At 36.6% G+C, this 22,355-nt stretch overlaps 1 long non-coding RNA gene and 1 other non-coding gene across 22 annotated transcripts; one reads left to right on the plus strand and one right to left on the minus strand.

The window, feature by feature from the left end:
- Positions 1-1,830: 1,830 nt before the first annotated feature.
- LOC147761280 (uncharacterized) lies at positions 1,831-17,544 on the minus strand. 21 transcript variants are annotated; one of them, XR_015335024.1, is made up of 14 exons: positions 17,371-17,544; positions 16,684-16,991; positions 14,499-14,592; positions 13,623-13,716; positions 12,749-12,842; positions 11,875-11,968; positions 10,995-11,088; positions 10,115-10,208; positions 9,233-9,326; positions 8,359-8,452; positions 7,485-7,578; positions 6,611-6,704; positions 5,472-5,578; positions 1,831-3,493 (listed from the first exon to the last, which is right to left on the minus strand). It is a non-coding gene; the product is annotated as an uncharacterized LOC147761280 (long non-coding RNA). The 21 variants fall into 21 exon arrangements; XR_015335020.1 differs by adding an exon at positions 4,867-4,936 and having other exon boundaries at positions 16,684-17,539; XR_015335036.1 differs by having other exon boundaries at positions 6,611-6,701; positions 16,684-17,539.
- Positions 16,885-16,957, plus strand: Trnat-ggu (transfer RNA threonine (anticodon GGU)). Its single transcript has one exon. It is a non-coding gene; the product is annotated as a tRNA-Thr (tRNA).
- Positions 17,545-22,355: the final 4,811 nt, after the last annotated feature.

The raw sequence follows: 22,355 nt of genomic DNA on the forward strand, positions 1-22,355 counted from the left end.
ATAAGTTTAATTGTTAACTGTTTCATGAAAAATATTTTTCAGAAAATATATTAGAGAAAACTGAAAATAACACTGAAAAGGAGGTAAATTCCATGGCTTAAAACACTTAAATATTAATACATGTAATTTCAACAAATCTAAAAGCTTATCTGTTCACTGAGTGTAATGAAACTTTTTTAAACAATATATTTGAGAAAAGTGCAAAATTAAATTTAAACAAGGCAGCAAAGCTGTGAAATGTACAGACAAAAACAGAAAATAAAAATAGGACATTTTGTCAATTTTGATGCAATAATAAATAATGCTTATAACAGCACAGTCAATCAACACTGAATTTTAATCATGCACAACAGGTAACATGGTCAATTACAGGAGCAGATCCGTATTCCAAATTATCTTTGTTGATCCATCCTCCATTTTTGATGGTCTTCCAACACAAAAAAAATAGATTCCCGTCAATGTAAACTTTAAAATCTGACCATCATATGGAAGACAGAAGACAGTCTCAATCCACCCCTGCAATAAGATTACAGTTTCAGGACCATGAAAGTTCAAATTCACATAATGAAAATCCAAATATTTGAAAAATGATGACAGTGCATAAATTAATATTACATAATGTTTAAAGACATAAAAACCAATGCAACTGCTTATGTGGAAATACAGAAAATGTGAAGAGCTTCAGGTGGCTGGGAGTTGAAAATGCTAGTGTTTGAAAAAAAATTAAAAAGAAAACATAACAAAAAATATTCCAATAAAGCTGCTATTCAAACTTTTAATCTTGCTGTATTAACATGATATGAATAACCCCAAAGTTTTTGAGGATAACAAGGCACTGTTATTCATTTATAGCATTAATGTTGGTGTTACACAGCATTTTTTCTTTTGTAAACCTATTTGCAATATTAAACAACATTTACCTGCATAATTATCACCGATTCGTAATTATGTGACATAGTTAAGAGAGCTTAACCTATGGGACTTTACTGGGAAATCTCAACGTGTGATTTATCCAGTCTCATTTAATGGACACTTGAAAGTTATAAATTAAGTTTGAGTATCATAAGTAACATATGGTTTTCCCTTAATGGTCATCCTGGCAGCAGTGTACAAAATAGGGTTTTCTTCAACTTTTATGCAATATAACATAATGTTTAACAGCATAATGGCCATCAATTTTTATTAATAAAGTAAAAGTATCATGGATATTCAGAAAATGTGACTAGCAAAGGTCTTCAAGCCAATGGAAGTTCAAAGTCACACATTGAAAATGCTGATATGTGAAAATTTTAATTCTAACAAAAAACTATATAATTTCCAGGAAAATTAACCGATGACACAGGCTTTCCAACTGAAGCTACATTTTAGTCATATGCTACTTTTCTGTAAGTTTGAGAGGAGTAAGTGACATGGTTTACCTTTAATGGTCACTATGGAGACAGTGCCCAAAATAGGGTTGTCTTCAATTTTGTCTTCAAATATTAAATAATGCTTAACAGCATAATGACCATCAATTTATAATAACAAAACAAAAAAATCATGGTTATTCAGAAAATGTGACATGGAAATGTCTTCAAGGCCATGGAAGTTAAGAGTCACACCTTCAAAATGCCAAAATGTTAACAAGAGATAACTGTACTGAAATGATTTTCTTTCCACTTTCAACACCTTTTTTTTTACATTATACAAAATAATCTATTTACTGTCATTTTTAAATGATCAACTAAGAAAATTGTTGACATAGGAAAAATATCAATAGAACAATTCTAAATGTCCAATTGCTCCAGTCTGAGTTTTTGAACATAGTAAATGATTGAATCTGACAAACTGTAAAGATATAAGTTTATTTCCATTTTTGACACTTCATTACATAATACATAATAACAGGTTCACCATCATTTTTATATAATCAACTAAAAATATTGTTAAGTTGCAGAAAATATCAAAGAACACATCTATACATACATATCTAATTAGTTCAAAAATGACAATGTTAACATGCCCAAAAATTAAATCTGAGGAAAAAAACACATATTTACAAAAAAAAAAAAGGCATTACTTCACCAGAACTTAACCGATCAAGCTTATATTCAAACTTAATCTGTATTTCAGTAAGACTGATCACCCCTGTAAACTTCAAGACAATTGGCCAATCGGTTTTCCTTGAAATGTGTTGCATATATGCTGAAAAAAATTGAAAAAAAAAAAAAAAAACAGCATTACTCCCATAAAAATGGCCTGATCATGCTGATTTTCAAACTTGACCTACGTATTATGAATATTCATCCATTATGTTAGTTTTAAGCCAAAAGGTAAAACAGTTTTCCACTTATCGTGTTATAGGTGTTGCATATTTGCTGAAAAAAGTGAAAAAACAGCATAACTTCCACAAAAATTGTCCGATCATGCTGATTTTCGAACTTGACCTGAGTATTATGAATACATATCAGTTCTGTAAGTTTCAAGCCAAACGGTAAAAGGATTTTTCACTTATCGTGTTATCGGTGAAAGTGCAAGGCGATGATGGCGAAGACAGACGAAGGTGACGGCTATATGTACAGACACATCTGTGTCTGTACATAAAAACTGCTGATGCTGTATATAAAAATAGTTAAATGTTAATAACTTTGTGAAATTTCCTTAATTCTTTGTGAAATTTGCACAATGAAGCTTATAATTAACAACTGAAATAATCAGCCATAAGCTTATCAGTTGACTGTGTGTAATGAAATTGATTTTTTCGGACAATATATTTGAGAAAACTAAAAATTGCATAGAAAGAAAAGGCTTTTATGTTAATAATTTTGACAAATCTAGTCCAATGTTCGTGAAATTTCTACAAAAGATGCTTAACAACTGAAATAATCTGAGATCAGCTTATCAGTTGACTGTGCCTAATGAAAATGATGTTTTCAGAAAATATTTAAGAAAACTAAAAATACCTGGCAAATTCCATACCTTAACATATTCAAATGTATATGATGTTGACAAATCTAGTCCAATGTTTGTAAAATTTGTAAAAAATAAGCTTAACAACTGTAATAATCTGAGAAAAGTGTATCAGTTGACTGCGTCATTTATTGGCAATTGATAGGAGAACATTGAGAATGACAAAAAATAAAATTTTCAATATTACAATAATATTTTTCAGTATCAAATGAAGCATTTTATGTTATGATTTGAGTTTGGTTGTGTAAGAGGAGACAAATTACCTATTATTGTCATCTGGAAACAATATATACCCATTCAAGATTTCTCCTTACTACCAATACCAGATGCAGATTCCTCCTTGTAATGGGTGTCTAAAATCAGGCTTTGCACATCATTTGACGTTTATAATCTTGCCACATATCATGTATTCTACACATGGATGAGATAATGCACTGCTCTTGCTGCTGTTTTTCACTGCCTACTTTTTCTATAGGTATTATCCATTACAAGATAGGTAGAGTCAGTTCCCCAAGAAGCCACCATGCTGTATGGAAAGGGTCACCTGGAAAAAGAACAATATATTTGAGAAAAATGAAAATCATATTAAAAATGTCTCCTACTAGACTATTAAAAACTGGAAACTTTGGTGATTGGTGAAACTGTAGTCAAAATGTGTGTTGGCATTTCAGAATTTTAGTGCAACAGGGGGTTGCGCTCTCCTTTGGGGGGGGGGGGGGTGGAGGGGATGATTCTGAATTCTTTTCACGTTATTTCTGTTATCTCCTCCTAGACTATTTGAGTTAGATAATTGAAACTTTGGTGATTGCTAGACCTGTCATCAGGGAAGTGCATTGGCATTTCAGAATTATTTCAAGAGGACATAGGGATGTCCTTGAGGGGGGGGGGGGGAAGTAGTTGTTCAAAATTTTTTTCATCTTATAATTTCCCTGATCTCCTCCTAGAACATTAGACTTTAGAAGTGGAAACTTTGGTGAATGATAGCTGTTTCCTCAAGGATATGCATGGGCATTTCATAATTAGTTCAACAGAGGGTTTGGCTATCCCTGGGGATGGTTGATTTTGAAGCCTTTTTTCATTATGCTTATATGTCATGTAACAACTAATTGATCATTTTCTGACGTTTGCATCCTTACAGGCTGATGAGGAAATTATAGGGCAAAACACAATGGCAATGCAAATGAGGTGACGTCAAGCCAATGGTATGTGCACAAATATGCAAATCAATCCCCGCTTGTCACACTGTTCATGCTCAACGGGGAATTATTGCCACTTGCTGCAAGCCAACATAATTACAAAGTTCCTTATCGGTTGGTACTCTTCCTTTCTCTAGGCTGAGATAGTCCTATCTCCTGCCTTGCTAGTGGTTTGACCTCATTTGAAAGTTTTGGACATATTATTCTTAACTCATAACACATATAAATCTCTAAGTGACCCTTTTACAAAATGATAATTTCCCAGATAGTATCAGTGGCGGATCCAGAGATATTTTCTGACAGTCTTCCAAATTATCTTTGTTGCACCATCCCCCATTTTTGACCATCTTCCGACAGAAAAATTAGATACCCTTCAATGTAAACTTGAAAATCTGACCATCTTCCGGAAGACCCAGAAGACGGCCTAAATCCACCCCTGACTATATATAGTGATGATGAACACCGAACACAGGTAAAGCAATATTCCCAGATAGCAATAAGTGGTCGCGCCGACGTCGGCATTGGTCGGCATGGTCACAGTCGGCAGTCGTTGTTGGGCTGACGTTGGGCCACTACTGGTGACCCGACGTCGGGCCAACGACTGCTTCACGCCGTTGGCCTGACGTCGGTATAACGGTGGCTCATCAGCTGTGCGTCGGGTAAGGATCAAAAGGGGATTGAAGAGAACAACAAAGTATAGCAATATCATTTTTGCACTGACATCTTGATGTGATGACGAGTTTAGCTGTCCTAAGTGTGATGATAATTCAGAAGACACACCTTCATCTCCGCTGAAAAGAATATATGCAGACATATACAGCAGTTACAAAATAGACGCATCACAGTGATCAAAATATATATAAACACATACAGCCACAACACAAACATAGATAGTGATCAGAATTTATACAGACACATACAGCCTCACAAAATTCAATGCACTCTAAGGCATCAGAATATAAACATAAAATTTAATGTTTATATACAGGGTTTGGAATGACCGTCAGAAAATTTTGATTACATCCACGAGTTCACATTAACCTTTTAAACTCTAAACATATATAAATCTCTAAGTGACCCTTTTACAAAACAAACATAGATAGTGATCAGAATATATATAGACACACACAGTGTCACAAAAGACAATGCACTGTGAGGCATGAGAATACAAACATTGAATTTAAAGTTCAATATAGAGACACATACAGCATCACAACATGCAGTACACAGACTTCAGAATGTATGCAAGATATTTTTTCTAGTTGTGAGGGTCAAAAGGGTATTGAAAAGAACAATAAAGTATAGCAATATTATTGATGCACTGACCTGTGCTGAAGCTGTGACATTGTAAATCTTGCTGGTGATGATGAGTTTTTAAATTAGCTGTCCTCAGTATGTTGGATGATAATCCAAGAGACATACCTTCATCTCTGCTGAAATTAGAGAAGAAACCATCAATATATAACATACACAGGCACATACAGTATATACAACACAGATGTAATACAAAGATCAAAATGTATTTTGACTTTCAGTGACAAAACAGACATATACAGTAAGCAGAATATATACAAACACACAGAGTATCGCAAAAGACAATGCACTGTGAGGCATGAGAATACAAACATTAAATTTAATCTTTATACATAGGAATTGGAATGACTTCCAGAAATTCTTGTCCACACCCACTAGTTCATATTAACCCTTTTCACTCTGAACATATATAAGACTGTGGGATTTAAGTGACCCTTTTAAAAATGATAATTTGCAAGAAATTTTATCTATATACAGATTTTTCTCAGCGCCTTCCCACCTCAACCCCAACGAGTTCATATCAACCCTTGTCAATTTGAACATATATAAAACTGTGTGGGATCTAAGACTAACACCCCATTTCCATAGATTTTTAGATCGATCTATCCCTGTGGGGAGTCTCACTAGATTACTGTCAGCTTGGCCGGCTTAAGCGTCTGTCCCCTCCTACTAAAAGCTGTAAAGGGGTAATTAATTATGGTGCCCGCTCGGCTGACTGCAATTTAGCGTGAACCCCCAGGGAGTTAGGTCGATCTAAATCTTAATCCTTAGATCGATCTAAATCTCTGGGAAAGCACCCTAAGTTCCCATACCTTGATCAATCCATCTGGATTGGTCTAACTCCCTAAGGAGTCTCACTAAATTGCTATCAACTTTATCGACTTAACTGTCAGCCAGTTATATCAAACCAACTAGGGGGTAAAGATAATTACCCCCTTACAGCTTTACTAAGCATGACAGACATTTAAGACGGTTAAGTTGACAGCAATTTAGTAAGACTCCCCAGGGAGATAGATCAATCCAAATATCTGCGGGACTGTCCTCAAGTGACCCTTTTAAAATGATAATTTCCCAGGAACTATATAGAGTGGTAAGGATCAAAAGGGGATTGAAGAGAACAACAAAGTATAGCAATATCATTATTGCACGACCTGTGCTGAGGCTGCGATGTTGTGGTCCTGATGTGATGAAGAGTTTAGATGTCCTAAGTATGATGATAATCAAGCAGATACACCTTCATCTCTGCTGAAATCAGAGAACACATCATTAATTTAGAATATATGGAGACATATACAGCAGTTACAACATAGACACATCACAGTGATCAATAAATATATATATATATATATATAACAAAGTGACAGTCACCTCAACCTGTCTATCTATAACAGGTTACCAAGAACTGGTAACTTTACTAACGTAACTCCATCACATTTACAGCAACTTATTCATCCTGATGCTGACCTTGCAAGGAATTCAGTTTATTGGAATGTATTTCTGAATAACAAGTTAAGAAAATTCACTAGTTCACTAAAGACACAAAACAACTGTCACCTTTACTTTAAAACCCTTTTGTTATTATTTTGATAAATTTAGTTACAGTATTGATAAACAAAGTATCACGTTTTCAATAATTAATATTTTAAATTACAATCCATAACTTCAAGGTTGGGTCAATTACCAAAATACAACGTTGAGTCAATGTCACATTATGACGGTGTTTTGACATGGCTGGATCAACATTGATTTTACATTGAATTTAGGTAGATCAAAAGCAATTCAACGTATCAACCTGTTTTCAACGTTGATCCAACACGACTATGCCTGCTGGGTAGAGCCAATTTTAACATCGTCGACTTTCCATTTGTGGTGGTTGAGCTAGACCAATCGCGAAACACCGATTGTACTAAAACTGAGTAGGACCTAAGTGACCCTTTTACAAAATGATAATTACCAAGATAATATATATAGTGGTGCTGGTCAAAAGAGAACAACAAAGTATAGCAATATCATTATTGCACTGACCTGTGCTGAGGCTGCGATGTTGTGGTCCTGATGTGATGAAGAGTTTAGATGTCCTAAGTATGATGATAATCAAGCAGATACACCTTCATCTCTGCTGAAATCAGAGAACACATCATTAATTTAGAATATATGGAGACATATACAGCAGTTACAACATAGACACATCACAGTGATCAATAAATATATATATATATATATATAACAAAGTGACAGTCACCTCAACCTGTCTATCTATAACAGGTTACCAAGAACTGGTAACTTTACTAACGAAACTCCATCACATTTACAGCAACTTATTCATCCTGATGCTGACCTTGCAAGGAATTCAGTTTATTGGAATGTATTTCTGAATAACAAGTTAAGAAAATTCACTAGTTCACTAAAGACACAAAACAACTGTCACCTTTACTTTAAAACCCTTTTGTTATTATTTTGATAAATTTAGTTACAGTATTGATAAACAAAGTATCACGTTTTCAATAATTAATATTTTAAATTACAATCCATAACTTCAAGGTTGGGTCAATTACCAAAATACAACGTTGAGTCAATGTCACATTATGACGGTGTTTTGACATGGCTGGATCAACATTGATTTTACATTGAATTTAGGTAGATCAAAAGCAATTCAACGTATCAACCTGTTTTCAACGTTGATCCAACACGACTATGCCTGCTGGGTAGAGCCAATTTTAACATCGTCGACTTTCCATTTGTGGTGGTTGAGCTAGACCAATCGCGAAACACCGATTGTACTAAAACTGAGTAGGACCTAAGTGACCCTTTTACAAAATGATAATTACCAAGATAATATATATAGTGGTGCTGGTCAAAAGAGAACAACAAAGTATAGCAATATCATTATTGCACTGACCTGTGCTGAGGCTGCGATGTTGTGGTCCTGATGTGATGAAGAGTTTAGATGTCCTAAGTATGATGATAATCAAGCAGATACACCTTCATCTCTGCTGAAATCAGAGAACACATCATTAATTTAGAATATATGGAGACATATACAGCAGTTACAACATAGACACATCACAGTGATCAATAAATATATATATATATATATATAACAAAGTGACAGTCACCTCAACCTGTCTATCTATAACAGGTTACCAAGAACTGGTAACTTTACTAACGTAACTCCATCACATTTACAGCAACTTATTCATCCTGATGCTGACCTTGCAAGGAATTCAGTTTATTGGAATGTATTTCTGAATAACAAGTTAAGAAAATTCACTAGTTCACTAAAGACACAAAACAACTGTCACCTTTACTTTAAAACCCTTTTGTTATTATTTTGATAAATTTAGTTACAGTATTGATAAACAAAGTATCACGTTTTCAATAATTAATATTTTAAATTACAATCCATAACTTCAAGGTTGGGTCAATTACCAAAATACAACGTTGAGTCAATGTCACATTATGACGGTGTTTTGACATGGCTGGATCAACATTGATTTTACATTGAATTTAGGTAGATCAAAAGCAATTCAACGTATCAACCTGTTTTCAACGTTGATCCAACACGACTATGCCTGCTGGGTAGAGCCAATTTTAACATCGTCGACTTTCCATTTGTGGTGGTTGAGCTAGACCAATCGCGAAACACCGATTGTACTAAAACTGAGTAGGACCTAAGTGACCCTTTTACAAAATGATAATTACCAAGATAATATATATAGTGGTGCTGGTCAAAAGAGAACAACAAAGTATAGCAATATCATTATTGCACTGACCTGTGCTGAGGCTGCGATGTTGTGGTCCTGATGTGATGAAGAGTTTAGATGTCCTAAGTATGATGATAATCAAGCAGATACACCTTCATCTCTGCTGAAATCAGAGAACACATCATTAATTTAGAATATATGGAGACATATACAGCAGTTACAACATAGACACATCACAGTGATCAATAAATATATATATATATATATATATATATATAACAAAGTGACAGTCACCTCAACCTGTCTATCTATAACAGGTTACCAAGAACTGGTAACTTTACTAACGTAACTCCATCACATTTACAGCAACTTATTCATCCTGATGCTGACCTTGCAAGGAATTCAGTTTATTGGAATGTATTTCTGAATAACAAGTTAAGAAAATTCACTAGTTCACTAAAGACACAAAACAACTGTCACCTTTACTTTAAAACCCTTTTGTTATTATTTTGATAAATTTAGTTACAGTATTGATAAACAAAGTATCACGTTTTCAATAATTAATATTTTAAATTACAATCCATAACTTCAAGGTTGGGTCAATTACCAAAATACAACGTTGAGTCAATGTCACATTATGACGGTGTTTTGACATGGCTGGATCAACATTGATTTTACATTGAATTTAGGTAGATCAAAAGCAATTCAACGTATCAACCTGTTTTCAACGTTGATCCAACACGACTATGCCTGCTGGGTAGAGCCAATTTTAACATCGTCGACTTTCCATTTGTGGTGGTTGAGCTAGACCAATCGCGAAACACCGATTGTACTAAAACTGAGTAGGACCTAAGTGACCCTTTTACAAAATGATAATTACCAAGATAATATATATAGTGGTGCTGGTCAAAAGAGAACAACAAAGTATAGCAATATCATTATTGCACTGACCTGTGCTGAGGCTGCGATGTTGTGGTCCTGATGTGATGAAGAGTTTAGATGTCCTAAGTATGATGATAATCAAGCAGATACACCTTCATCTCTGCTGAAATCAGAGAACACATCATTAATTTAGAATATATGGAGACATATACAGCAGTTACAACATAGACACATCACAGTGATCAATAAATATATATATATATATATATATATATAACAAAGTGACAGTCACCTCAACCTGTCTATCTATAACAGGTTACCAAGAACTGGTAACTTTACTAACGTAACTCCATCACATTTACAGCAACTTATTCATCCTGATGCTGACCTTGCAAGGAATTCAGTTTATTGGAATGTATTTCTGAATAACAAGTTAAGAAAATTCACTAGTTCACTAAAGACACAAAACAACTGTCACCTTTACTTTAAAACCCTTTTGTTATTATTTTGATAAATTTAGTTACAGTATTGATAAACAAAGTATCACGTTTTCAATAATTAATATTTTAAATTACAATCCATAACTTCAAGGTTGGGTCAATTACCAAAATACAACGTTGAGTCAATGTCACATTATGACGGTGTTTTGACATGGCTGGATCAACATTGATTTTACATTGAATTTAGGTAGATCAAAAGCAATTCAACGTATCAACCTGTTTTCAACGTTGATCCAACACGACTATGCCTGCTGGGTAGAGCCAATTTTAACATCGTCGACTTTCCATTTGTGGTGGTTGAGCTAGACCAATCGCGAAACACCGATTGTACTAAAACTGAGTAGGACCTAAGTGACCCTTTTACAAAATGATAATTACCAAGATAATATATATAGTGGTGCTGGTCAAAAGAGAACAACAAAGTATAGCAATATCATTATTGCACTGACCTGTGCTGAGGCTGCGATGTTGTGGTCCTGATGTGATGAAGAGTTTAGATGTCCTAAGTATGATGATAATCAAGCAGATACACCTTCATCTCTGCTGAAATCAGAGAACACATCATTAATTTAGAATATATGGAGACATATACAGCAGTTACAACATAGACACATCACAGTGATCAATAAATATATATATATATATATATATATATAACAAAGTGACAGTCACCTCAACCTGTCTATCTATAACAGGTTTCCAAGAACTGGTAACTTTACTAACGTAACTCCATCACATTTACAGCAACTTATTCATCCTGATGCTGACCTTGCAAGGAATTCAGTTTATTGGAATGTATTTCTGAATAACAAGTTAAGAAAATTCACTAGTTCACTAAAGACACAAAACAACTGTCACCTTTACTTTAAAACCCTTTTGTTATTATTTTGATAAATTTAGTTACAGTATTGATAAACAAAGTATCACGTTTTCAATAATTAATATTTTAAATTACAATCCATAACTTCAAGGTTGGGTCAATTACCAAAATACAACGTTGAGTCAATGTCACATTATGACGGTGTTTTGACATGGCTGGATCAACATTGATTTTACATTGAATTTAGGTAGATCAAAAGCAATTCAACGTATCAACCTGTTTTCAACGTTGATCCAACACGACTATGCCTGCTGGGTAGAGCCAATTTTAACATCGTCGACTTTCCATTTGTGGTGGTTGAGCTAGACCAATCGCGAAACACCGATTGTACTAAAACTGAGTAGGACCTAAGTGACCCTTTTACAAAATGATAATTACCAAGATAATATATATAGTGGTGCTGGTCAAAAGAGAACAACAAAGTATAGCAATATCATTATTGCACTGACCTGTGCTGAGGCTGCGATGTTGTGGTCCTGATGTGATGAAGAGTTTAGATGTCCTAAGTATGATGATAATCAAGCAGATACACCTTCATCTCTGCTGAAATCAGAGAACACATCATTAATTTAGAATATATGGAGACATATACAGCAGTTACAACATAGACACATCACAGTGATCAATAAATATATATATATATATATATAACAAAGTGACAGTCACCTCAACCTGTCTATCTATAACAGGTTACCAAGAACTGGTAACTTTACTAACGTAACTCCATCACATTTACAGCAACTTATTCATCCTGATGCTGACCTTGCAAGGAATTCAGTTTATTGGAATGTATTTCTGAATAACAAGTTAAGAAAATTCACTAGTTCACTAAAGACACAAAACAACTGTCACCTTTACTTTAAAACCCTTTTGTTATTATTTTGATAAATTTAGTTACAGTATTGATAAACAAAGTATCACGTTTTCAATAATTAATATTTTAAATTACAATCCATAACTTCAAGGTTGGGTCAATTACCAAAATACAACGTTGAGTCAATGTCACATTATGACGGTGTTTTGACATGGCTGGATCAACGTTGATTTTACATTGAATTTAGGTAGATCAAAAGCAATTCAACGTATCAACCTGTTTTCAACGTTGATCCAACACGACTATGCCTGCTGGGTAGAGCCAATTTTAACATCGTCGACTTTCCATTTGTGGTGGTTGAGCTAGACCAATCGCGAAACACCGATTGTACTAAAACTGAGTAGGACCTAAGTGACCCTTTTACAAAATGATAATTACCAAGATAATATATATAGTGGTGCTGGTCAAAAGAGAACAACAAAGTATAGCAATATCATTATTGCACTGACCTGTGCTGAGGCTGCGATGTTGTGGTCCTGATGTGATGAAGAGTTTAGATGTCCTAAGTATGATGATAATCAAGCAGATACACCTTCATCTCTGCTGAAATCAGAGAACACATCATTAATTTAGAATATATGGAGACATATACAGCAGTTACAACATAGACACATCACAGTGATCAATAAATATATATATATATATATATAACAAAGTGACAGTCACCTCAACCTGTCTATCTATAACAGGTTACCAAGAACTGGTAACTTTACTAACGTAACTCCATCACATTTACAGCAACTTATTCATCCTGATGCTGACCTTGCAAGGAATTCAGTTTATTGGAATGTATTTCTGAATAACAAGTTAAGAAAATTCACTAGTTCACTAAAGACACAAAACAACTGTCACCTTTACTTTAAAACCCTTTTGTTATTATTTTGATAAATTTAGTTACAGTATTGATAAACAAAGTATCACGTTTTCAATAATTAATATTTTAAATTACAATCCATAACTTCAAGGTTGGGTCAATTACCAAAATACAACGTTGAGTCAATGTCACATTATGACGGTGTTTTGACATGGCTGGATCAACATTGATTTTACATTGAATTTAGGTAGATCAAAAGCAATTCAACGTATCAACCTGTTTTCAACGTTGATCCAACACGACTATGCCTGCTGGGTAGAGCCAATTTTAACATCGTCGACTTTCCATTTGTGGTGGTTGAGCTAGACCAATCGCGAAACACCGATTGTACTAAAACTGAGTAGGACCTAAGTGACCCTTTTACAAAATGATAATTACCAAGATAATATATATAGTGGTGCTGGTCAAAAGAGAACAACAAAGTATAGCAATATCATTATTGCACTGACCTGTGCTGAGGCTGCGATGTTGTGGTCCTGATGTGATGAAGAGTTTAGATGTCCTAAGTATGATGATAATCAAGCAGATACACCTTCATCTCTGCTGAAATCAGAGAACACATCATTAATTTAGAATATATGGAGACATATACAGCAGTTACAACATAGACACATCACAGTGATCAATAAATATATATATATATATATATATAACAAAGTGACAGTCACCTCAACCTGTCTATCTATAACAGGTTACCAAGAACTGGTAACTTAACTAACGTAACTCCATCACATTTACAGCAACTTATTCATCCTGATGCTGACCTTGCAAGGAATTCAGTTTATTGGAATGTATTTCTGAATAACAAGTTAAGAAAATTCACTAGTTCACTAAAGACACAAAACAACTGTCACCTTTACTTTAAAACCCTTTTGTTATTATTTTGATAAATTTAGTTACAGTATTGATAAACAAAGTATCACGTTTTCAATAATTAATATTTTAAATTACAATCCATAACTTCAAGGTTGGGTCAATTACCAAAATACAACGTTGAGTCAATGTCACATTATGACGGTGTTTTGACATGGCTGGATCAACATTGATTTTACATTGAATTTAGGTAGATCAAAAGCAATTCAACGTATCAACCTGTTTTCAACGTTGATCCAACACGACTATGCCTGCTGGGTAGAGCCAATTTTAACATCGTCGACTTTCCATTTGTGGTGGTTGAGCTAGACCAATCGCGAAACACCGATTGTACTAAAACTGAGTAGGACCTAAGTGACCCTTTTACAAAATGATAATTACCAAGATAATATATATAGTGGTGCTGGTCAAAAGAGAACAACAAAGTATAGCAATATCATTATTGCACTGACCTGTGCTGAGGCTGCGATGTTGTGGTCCTGATGTGATGAAGAGTTTAGATGTCCTAAGTATGATGATAATCAAGCAGATACACCTTCATCTCTGCTGAAATCAGAGAACACATCATTAATTTAGAATATATGGAGACATATACAGCAGTTACAACATAGACACATCACAGTGATCAATAAATATATATATATATATATATATAACAAAGTGACAGTCACCTCAACCTGTCTATCTATAACAGGTTACCAAGAACTGGTAACTTTACTAACGTAACTCCATCACATTTACAGCAACTTATTCATCCTGATGCTGACCTTGCAAGGAATTCAGTTTATTGGAATGTATTTCTGAATAACAAGTTAAGAAAATTCACTAGTTCACTAAAGACACAAAACAACTGTCACGTTTACTTTAAAACCCTTTTGTTATTATTTTGATAAATTTATATAGTTACAGTATTGATAAACAAAGTATCACGTTTTCAATAATTAATATTTTAAATTACAATCCATAACTGCATGGTTGTGTCAATTACCAATATACCATGTTGAGTCAATGTCACATTATGACGGTTTTTTGATGTGGCTGGATCAATGTTGATTTTACGTTGAATTTAGGTAGATCAACAGCAATTCAAAGTATCAACCTGTTTTCAACATTGATCCAACGTGCCTATGCCTGCTGGGTAGAGCCAATTTTAACATCTTCGACTTTCCAATTGTGGTGGTTGAGCTACACAAATTGTGAGACACCGATTGTTGTAGTGCTGACTAATTCCATTATGTTTAAAGTACTAGAGCCGAATTTGACAGCATCGATTTTTCAATTGTTGTAGTTGAGCTGGACCAATCGCTAGGCTGGGAGAAAAACTGCAGGCTCCCCCTGGGATTCGAACCCGGGACTCTTGCTCACTGTCCAACTGCTCTACCAACTGAGCTACCCAGCCAGGGCCAACACCCGGCAGCCGTTACAGGGGCTAGAGCCAATTTTAACATCTTCGACTTTCCAATTGTGGTAGTTGAGCTAGACCAATCGCGACACACCGATTGTACTAGTTCGGATCAATTCCAGTATGTTTAAAGTACTATAGCCAATTTCGACAGCATAGACTTTCTGATTGTGGTAGTTGAGCTGGACCAATCACTAGGCTGGGAGAAAAACGGCATTACAAAGCATAAGTCCAGTCTTTTTTCCAAACTCAAACCTGTTAAGGTAAACAGCGTGTTCCAATCCCAGGCGAGCCTGTCCCCCCAAAGAGACATTAGACCAACCGTTTAAGATAGAAAGGACTATTATGACAATTTTAAGGAAATGTAAAGGGCATTTTCTTGACAGTCCCAGGTTAGAATCCCGAGCAAACCTGGTGTTTTCTCCCTCCAAAGAGACATAAGACAAACCGTTTACATTAGAAAGGAATATTATGACAATTTTAAGGTACTTTAAAGGGGATTAAGGCCAATTTGAAAACTATTGAGCTTACCTGACAAATCAAACAAGCATTTCATAGTTTCTGAAATCAAAACTGTTCAGACAAACAGCGCCGACGTGGTGTGCCATGGCGCAATTTACCTGGAACCAATTCACCCCTCTTTCTTACCTCCACATCTACAAGAGCTCATGTCAAGATGAGCCTGGATCATTTCTTGACAGGTACCTGTAGTGGACAAGCAAGATGGACCCAGGCTTGGTAGCTCAGTTGGTTAGAACAGTCGGATGGTTTGCGAAAGTCCCGGGTTCGAATCCCGATCGAGTCTGGTGTTTTCTTCTCCAAAATAGACATTAGACCAACTGTTTACGATAATAAAGACAATATGAATGACTGTTGAACTTACCTGACAAATCTAACAAGCATTTCATAGTTTCTGAAATCAAAACTGTTAAGACAAACAGCGCCGACGTGGTGTGCCATGACGCAATTTACCTGGAACCAATTCACCCCTCTTTCTTACCTCCACATCTACAAGAGCTCATGTCAAGATGAGCCTGGATCATTTCTTGACAGGTACCTGTAGTGGACAAGCAAGATGGACAGAGGCTCGGTAGCTCAGTTGGTTAGAACAGTCGGATGGTTTGCGAAAGTCCCGGGTTCGAATCACGATCGAGCCTGGTGTTTTCTTCTCCAAAATAGACATTAGACCAACTGTTTACGATAATAAAGACAATATGAATGACTGTTGAACTTACCTGCCAAATCTAACGAGCATTTCATAGTTTCTAAAATCAAAACTGTTAAGATAAACAGCGCCGACGTGGTGTGCCATGGCGCAATTTACCTGGAACCAATTCATCCCTCTTTCTTACCTCCACTTCTAGGAGAGCTCATGTCAAGATGAGCCTGGATCATTTCTTGACAGGTACAGGTAGAGGACAAGCAAGGTTGACCCGGGCTCGGTAGCTCAGTTGGTTAGAGCAGTCGCATGGTTTGCGAAAGTCCCGGGTTCGAATCCCGGTCGAGCCTGGTATTTTCTTCTCCAAAATAGACATTAGACCAACTGTTTACGATAATAAAGACAATATGAATGACTGTCTAACGAGCATTTCATAGTTTCTGAAATCAAAAATGTTAAGATAAACAGCGCCGACGTGGTGTGCCATGGCGCAATTTACCTGGAACCAATTCACCCCTCTTTCTTACCTCCACTTCTAGGAGAGCTCATGTCAAGATGAGCCTGGATCATTTCTTGACAGGTACAGGTAGAGGACAAGCAAGGTTGACCCGGGCTCGGTAGCTCAGTTGGTTAGAACTGTCGCATGGTTTGCGAAAGTCCCGGGTTCGAATCCCGATCGAGCCTGGTATTTTCTGCACCCATAAAAGACATTAGACCAACGGTTTACGGTAATGAGGACAAACTGAATGACTGTTGAGCTTACCTGACAAATCTAACGAGCATTTCATAGCTTCTAAATTCAAATTTGTTAAGACAAAAAGCGCCGACGTGTTGTGCCATGGCGCAATTTTCCTGGAACCAGTTCATCTCTCTTTATTACCTCCACATCTACGAGAGCTCATGTCAAGATGAGCCTGGATCATTTCTTGACAGGTACCTGTAGTGGACAAGCAAGATTGACCAAGGCTCGGTAGCTCAGTTGGTTAGAACTGTCGCATGGTTTGCGAAAGTCCCAGGTTCAAATCCCGGTCGAGCCTGATGGTTTCTCCCCCATTAGACGATTAATCAATTTAAATTTAAAAGGCACTAAATAAGCTAATCTGACTATTGAGCTGGGCCAGTACAACTGATAAAGGATAGAAACGACAATTTTAAGGCTCTTTAAGGGGGATTTAAGCCAATTCCTAGACTGTTAAGCTTGGCCCGTACATAAAAAAAAAAGCGAAAAGAACGGCTTTAGAAACATGAAAAGAAGGGCTTTAGAGACTTGAAAAGAAGCAAAAAGAAAGGCTTTAGAGACATGTTAAGAGGGCGTTAGAGATGAAAAGAAGCGAAAAGAAGGGCGTTAGAGACATGAAATGAAGCGAAAAGAAGGGCTTTAGAGACATGAAAAGAAGGGCTTAAGGGAAAAAAAAGGAAGGAAAAGAAGGGCTTTAGAGACATGGAAAGGAAGGAAAAGAAGGGCTTGAGAGACATGAAAAGAACGGCTTAAGGGACAAAAAAGGAAGGAAAAGAAGGGCTTTAGAGACATGGAAAGGAAGGAAAAGAAGGGCTTAAGAGACATGAAAAGAACGGCTTAAGGGACAAAAAAGGAAGGAAAAGAAGGGCTTTAAAGACATGGAAAGGAAGGAAAAGAAGGGCTTTAGAGACATGGAAAGGAAGGAAAAGAAGGGCTTGAGAGACATGAAAAGAACGGCTTAAGGGACAAAAAAGGAAGGAAAAGAAGGGCTTTAGAGACATGGAAAGGAAGGAAAAGAAGGGCTTTAGAGACATGGAAAGGAAGGAAATGAAGGGCTTAAGAGACATGAAAAGAACGGCTTAAGGGACAAAAAAGGAAGGAAAAGAAGGGCTTTAGAGACATGGAAAGGAAGGAAAAGAAGGGCTTTAGAGACATGGAAAGGAAGGAAAAGAAGGGCTTTAAAGACATGGAAAGGAAGGAAAAGAAGGGCTTTAGAGACATGGAAAGGAAGGAAAAGAAGGGCTTTAAAGACATTGAAAGGAAGGAAAAGAAGGGCTTTAAAGACATTGAAAGGAAGGGCTTAAGGGACAAAAAAGGAAGGAAAAGAAGGGCTTTAGAGACATGGAAAGGAAGGAAAAGAAGGGCTTTAGAGACATTGAAAGGAAGGAAAAGAAGGGCTTTAATGACATGGAAAGAAGGGCTTAAGGGACAAAAAAGGAAGGAAAAGAAATGCTTTAAAGACATGGAAAGGAAGGAAAAGAAGGGCTTTAGAGACATGGAAAGGAAGGAAAAGAAGGGCTTTAGAGACATTGAAAGGAAGGAAAAGAAGGGCTTTAATGACATGGAAAGAAGGGCTTAAGGGACAAAAAAGGAAGGAAAAGAAATGCTTTAAAGACATGGAAAGGAAGGAAAAGAAGGGCTTTAGAGACATGGAAAGGAAGGAAAAGAAGGGCTTAAGAGACAAAAAAGGAAGGAAAAGAAGGGCTTTAGAGACATGGAAAGGAAGGAAAAGAAGGGCTTTAGAGACATGGAAAGGAAGGAAAAGAAGGGCTTAAGAGACAAAAAAGGAAGGAAAAGAAGGGCTTTAGAGACATGGAAAGGAAGGAAAAGAAGGGCTTTAGAGACATGGAAAGGAAGGAAAAGAAGGGCTTAAGAGACATGAAAAGAACGGCTTAAGGGACAAAAAAGGAAGGAAAAGAACGGCTTAAGGGACAAAAAAGGAAGGAAAAGAAGGGCTTTAAAGACATGGAAAGGAAGGAAAAGAAGGGCTTAAGAGACATGAAAAGAACGGCTTAAGGGACAAAAAAGGAAGGAAAAGAAGGGCTTTAGAGACATGGAAAGGAAGGAAAAGAAGGGCTTAAGAGACATGAAAAGAACGGCTTAAGGGACAAAATAGGAACGAAAAGAACGGCTTAAGGGACAAAAAAGGAAGGAAAAGAAGGGCTTTAGAGACATGGAAAGGAAGGAAAAGAAGGGCTTTAGAGACATGGAAAGGAAGGAAAAAAAGGGCTTTAAAGACATTGAAAGGAAGGAAAAGAAGGGCTTTAGAGACATGGAAAGGAAGGAAAAGAAGGGCTTTAGAGACATGGAAAGAACGGCTTAAGGGACAAAAAAGGGAGGAAAAAGAAGGGCTTTAGAGACATGGAAAGGAAGGAAAAGAAGGGCTTTAGAGACATGGAAAGAACGGCTTAAGGGACAAAAAAGGAAGGAAAAGAAGGGCTTTAGAGACATGGAAAGGAAGGAAAAGAAGGGCTTTGGAGACATGGAAAGGAAGGAAAAGAAGGGCTTTAAAGACATTGAAAGGAAGGAAAAGAAGGGCTTTAGAGACATGGAAAGAACGGCTTAAGGGACAAAAAAAGAAGGAAAAGAAGGGCTTTAGAGACATGGAAAGGAAGGAAAAAAAGGGCTTTAAAGACATTGAAAGGAAGGAAAAGAAGGGCTTTAGAGACATGGAAAGGAAGGAAAAGAAGGGCTTTAAAGACATTGAAAGGAAGGAAAAGAAGGGCTTTAGAGACATGGAAAGGAAGGAAAAAAAGGGCTTTAAAGACATTGAAAGGAAGGAAAAGAAGGGCTTTAGAGACATGGAAAGGAAGGAAAAGAAGGGCTTTAAAGACATTGAAAGGAAGGAAAAGAAGGGCTTTAGAGACATGGAAAGGAAGGAAAAGAAGGGCTTAAGAGACATGGAAAGGAAGGAAAAGAAGGGCTTTAAAGACATTGAAAGGAAGGAAAAGAAGGGCTTTAGAGACATGGAAAGGAAGGAAAAGAAGGGCTTAAGAGACATGAAAAGAACGGCTTAAGGGACAAAATAGGAAGGAAAAGAACGGCTTAAGGGACAAAAAAGGAAGGAAAAGAAGGGCTTTAGAGACATGGAAAGGAAGGAAAAGAAGGGCTTTAGAGACATGAAAAGAACGGCTTAAGGGACAAAATAGGAAGGAAAAGAACGGCTTAAGGGACAAAAAAGGAAGGAAAAGAAGGGCTTTAGAGACATGGAAAGGAAGGAAAAGAAGGGCTTTAGAGACATGGAAAGGAAGGAAAAGAAGGGCTTAAGAGACATGGAAAGGAAGGAAAAGAAGGGCTTTAAAGACATTGAAAGGAAGGAAAAGAAGGGCTTTAGAGACATGGAAAGGAAGGAAAAGAAGGGCTTAAGAGACATGAAAAGAACGGCTTAAGGGACAAAATAGGAAGGAAAAGAACGGCTTAAGGGACAAAAAAGGAAGGAAAAGAAGGGCTTTAGAGACATGGAAAGGAAGGAAAAGAAGGGCTTTAGAGACATGGAAAGGAAGGAAAAGAAGGGCTTTAAAGACATTGAAAGGAAGGAAAAGAAGGGCTTTAGAGACATGGAAAGGAAGGAAAAGAAGGGCTTTAGAGACATGGAAAGGAAGGAAAAGAAGGGCTTTAAAGACATTGAAAGGAAGGAAAAGAAGGGCTTTAGAGACATGGAAAGAACGGCTTAAGGGACAAAAAAAGAAGGAAAAGAAGAGCTTTAGAGACATGGAAAGGAAGGAAAAGAAGGGCTTTAGAGACATGGAAAGAACGGCTTAAGGGACAAAAAAAGAAGGAAAAGAAGAGCTTTAGAGACATGGAAAGGAAGGAAAAGAAGGGCTTTAGAGACATGGAAAGAACGGCTTAAGGGACAAAAAAGGAAGGAAAAGAAGGGCTTTAGAGACATGGAAAGGAAGGAAAAGAAGGGCTTTAAAGACATTGAAAGGAAGGAAAAGAAGGGCTTTAGAGACATGGAAAGAACGGCTTAAGGGACAAAAAAAGAAGGAAAAGAAGAGCTTTAGAGACATGGAAAGGAAGGAAAAGAAGGGCTTTAGAGACATGGAAAGAACGGCTTAAGGGACAAAAAAGGAAGGAAAAGAAGGGCTTTAGAGACATGGAAAGGAAGGAAAAGAAGGGCTTTAAAGACATTGAAAGGAAGGAAAAGAAGGGCTTTAGAGACATGGAAAGAACGGCTTAAGGGACAAAAAAAGAAGGAAAAGAAGAGCTTTAGAGACATGGAAAGGAAGGAAAAGAAGGGCTTTAGAGACATGGAAAGAACGGCTTAAGGGACAAAAAAGGAAGGAAAAGAAGGGCTTTAAAGACATGGAAAGGAAGGAAAAGAAGGGCTTTAGAGACATGGAAAGGAAGGAAAAGAAGGGCTTTAGAGACATGGAAAGGACGGCTTTAGAGACATGGAAAGGAAGGAAAAGAAGGGCTTTAGAGACATGGAAAGGAAGGAAAAGAAGGGCTTTAGAGACATGGAAAGAAGGGCTTTAGAGACATGGAAAGGAAGGAAAAGAAGGGCTTTAGAGACATGGAAAGGAAGGAAAAGAAGGGCTTAAGAGACATGAAAAGAACGGCTTAAGGGACAAAAAAGGAAGGAAAAGAAGGGCTTTAGAGACATGGAAAGGAAGGAAAAGAAGGGCTTTAGAGACATGGAAAGGAAGGAAAAGAAGGGCTTTAGAGACATGGAAAGGAAGGAAAAGAAGGGCTTTATAGACATTGAAAGGAAGGAAAAGAAGGGCTTTAGAGACATGGAAAGGAAGGAAAAGAAGGGCTTAAGAGACATGAAAAGAACGGCTTAAGGGACAAAATAGGAAGGAAAAGAACGGCTTAAGGGACAAAAAAGGAAGGAAAAGAAGGGCTTTAAAGACATTGAAAGGAAGGAAAAGAAGGGCTTTAGAGACATGGAAAGAACGGCTTAAGGGACAAAAAAGGAAGGAAAAGAAGGGCTTTAGAGACATGGAAAGGAAGGAAAAAAAGGGCTTTAAAGACATTGAAAGGAAGGAAAAGAAGGGCTTTAGAGA

The sequence above is a fragment of the Lingula anatina genome, chromosome 6, assembly GCF_051362555.1.
Source record: "Lingula anatina isolate TDL-2025a chromosome 6, LinAna3.0, whole genome shotgun sequence".
Taxonomy (NCBI): Eukaryota; Metazoa; Brachiopoda; class Lingulata; order Lingulida; family Lingulidae; genus Lingula; species Lingula anatina.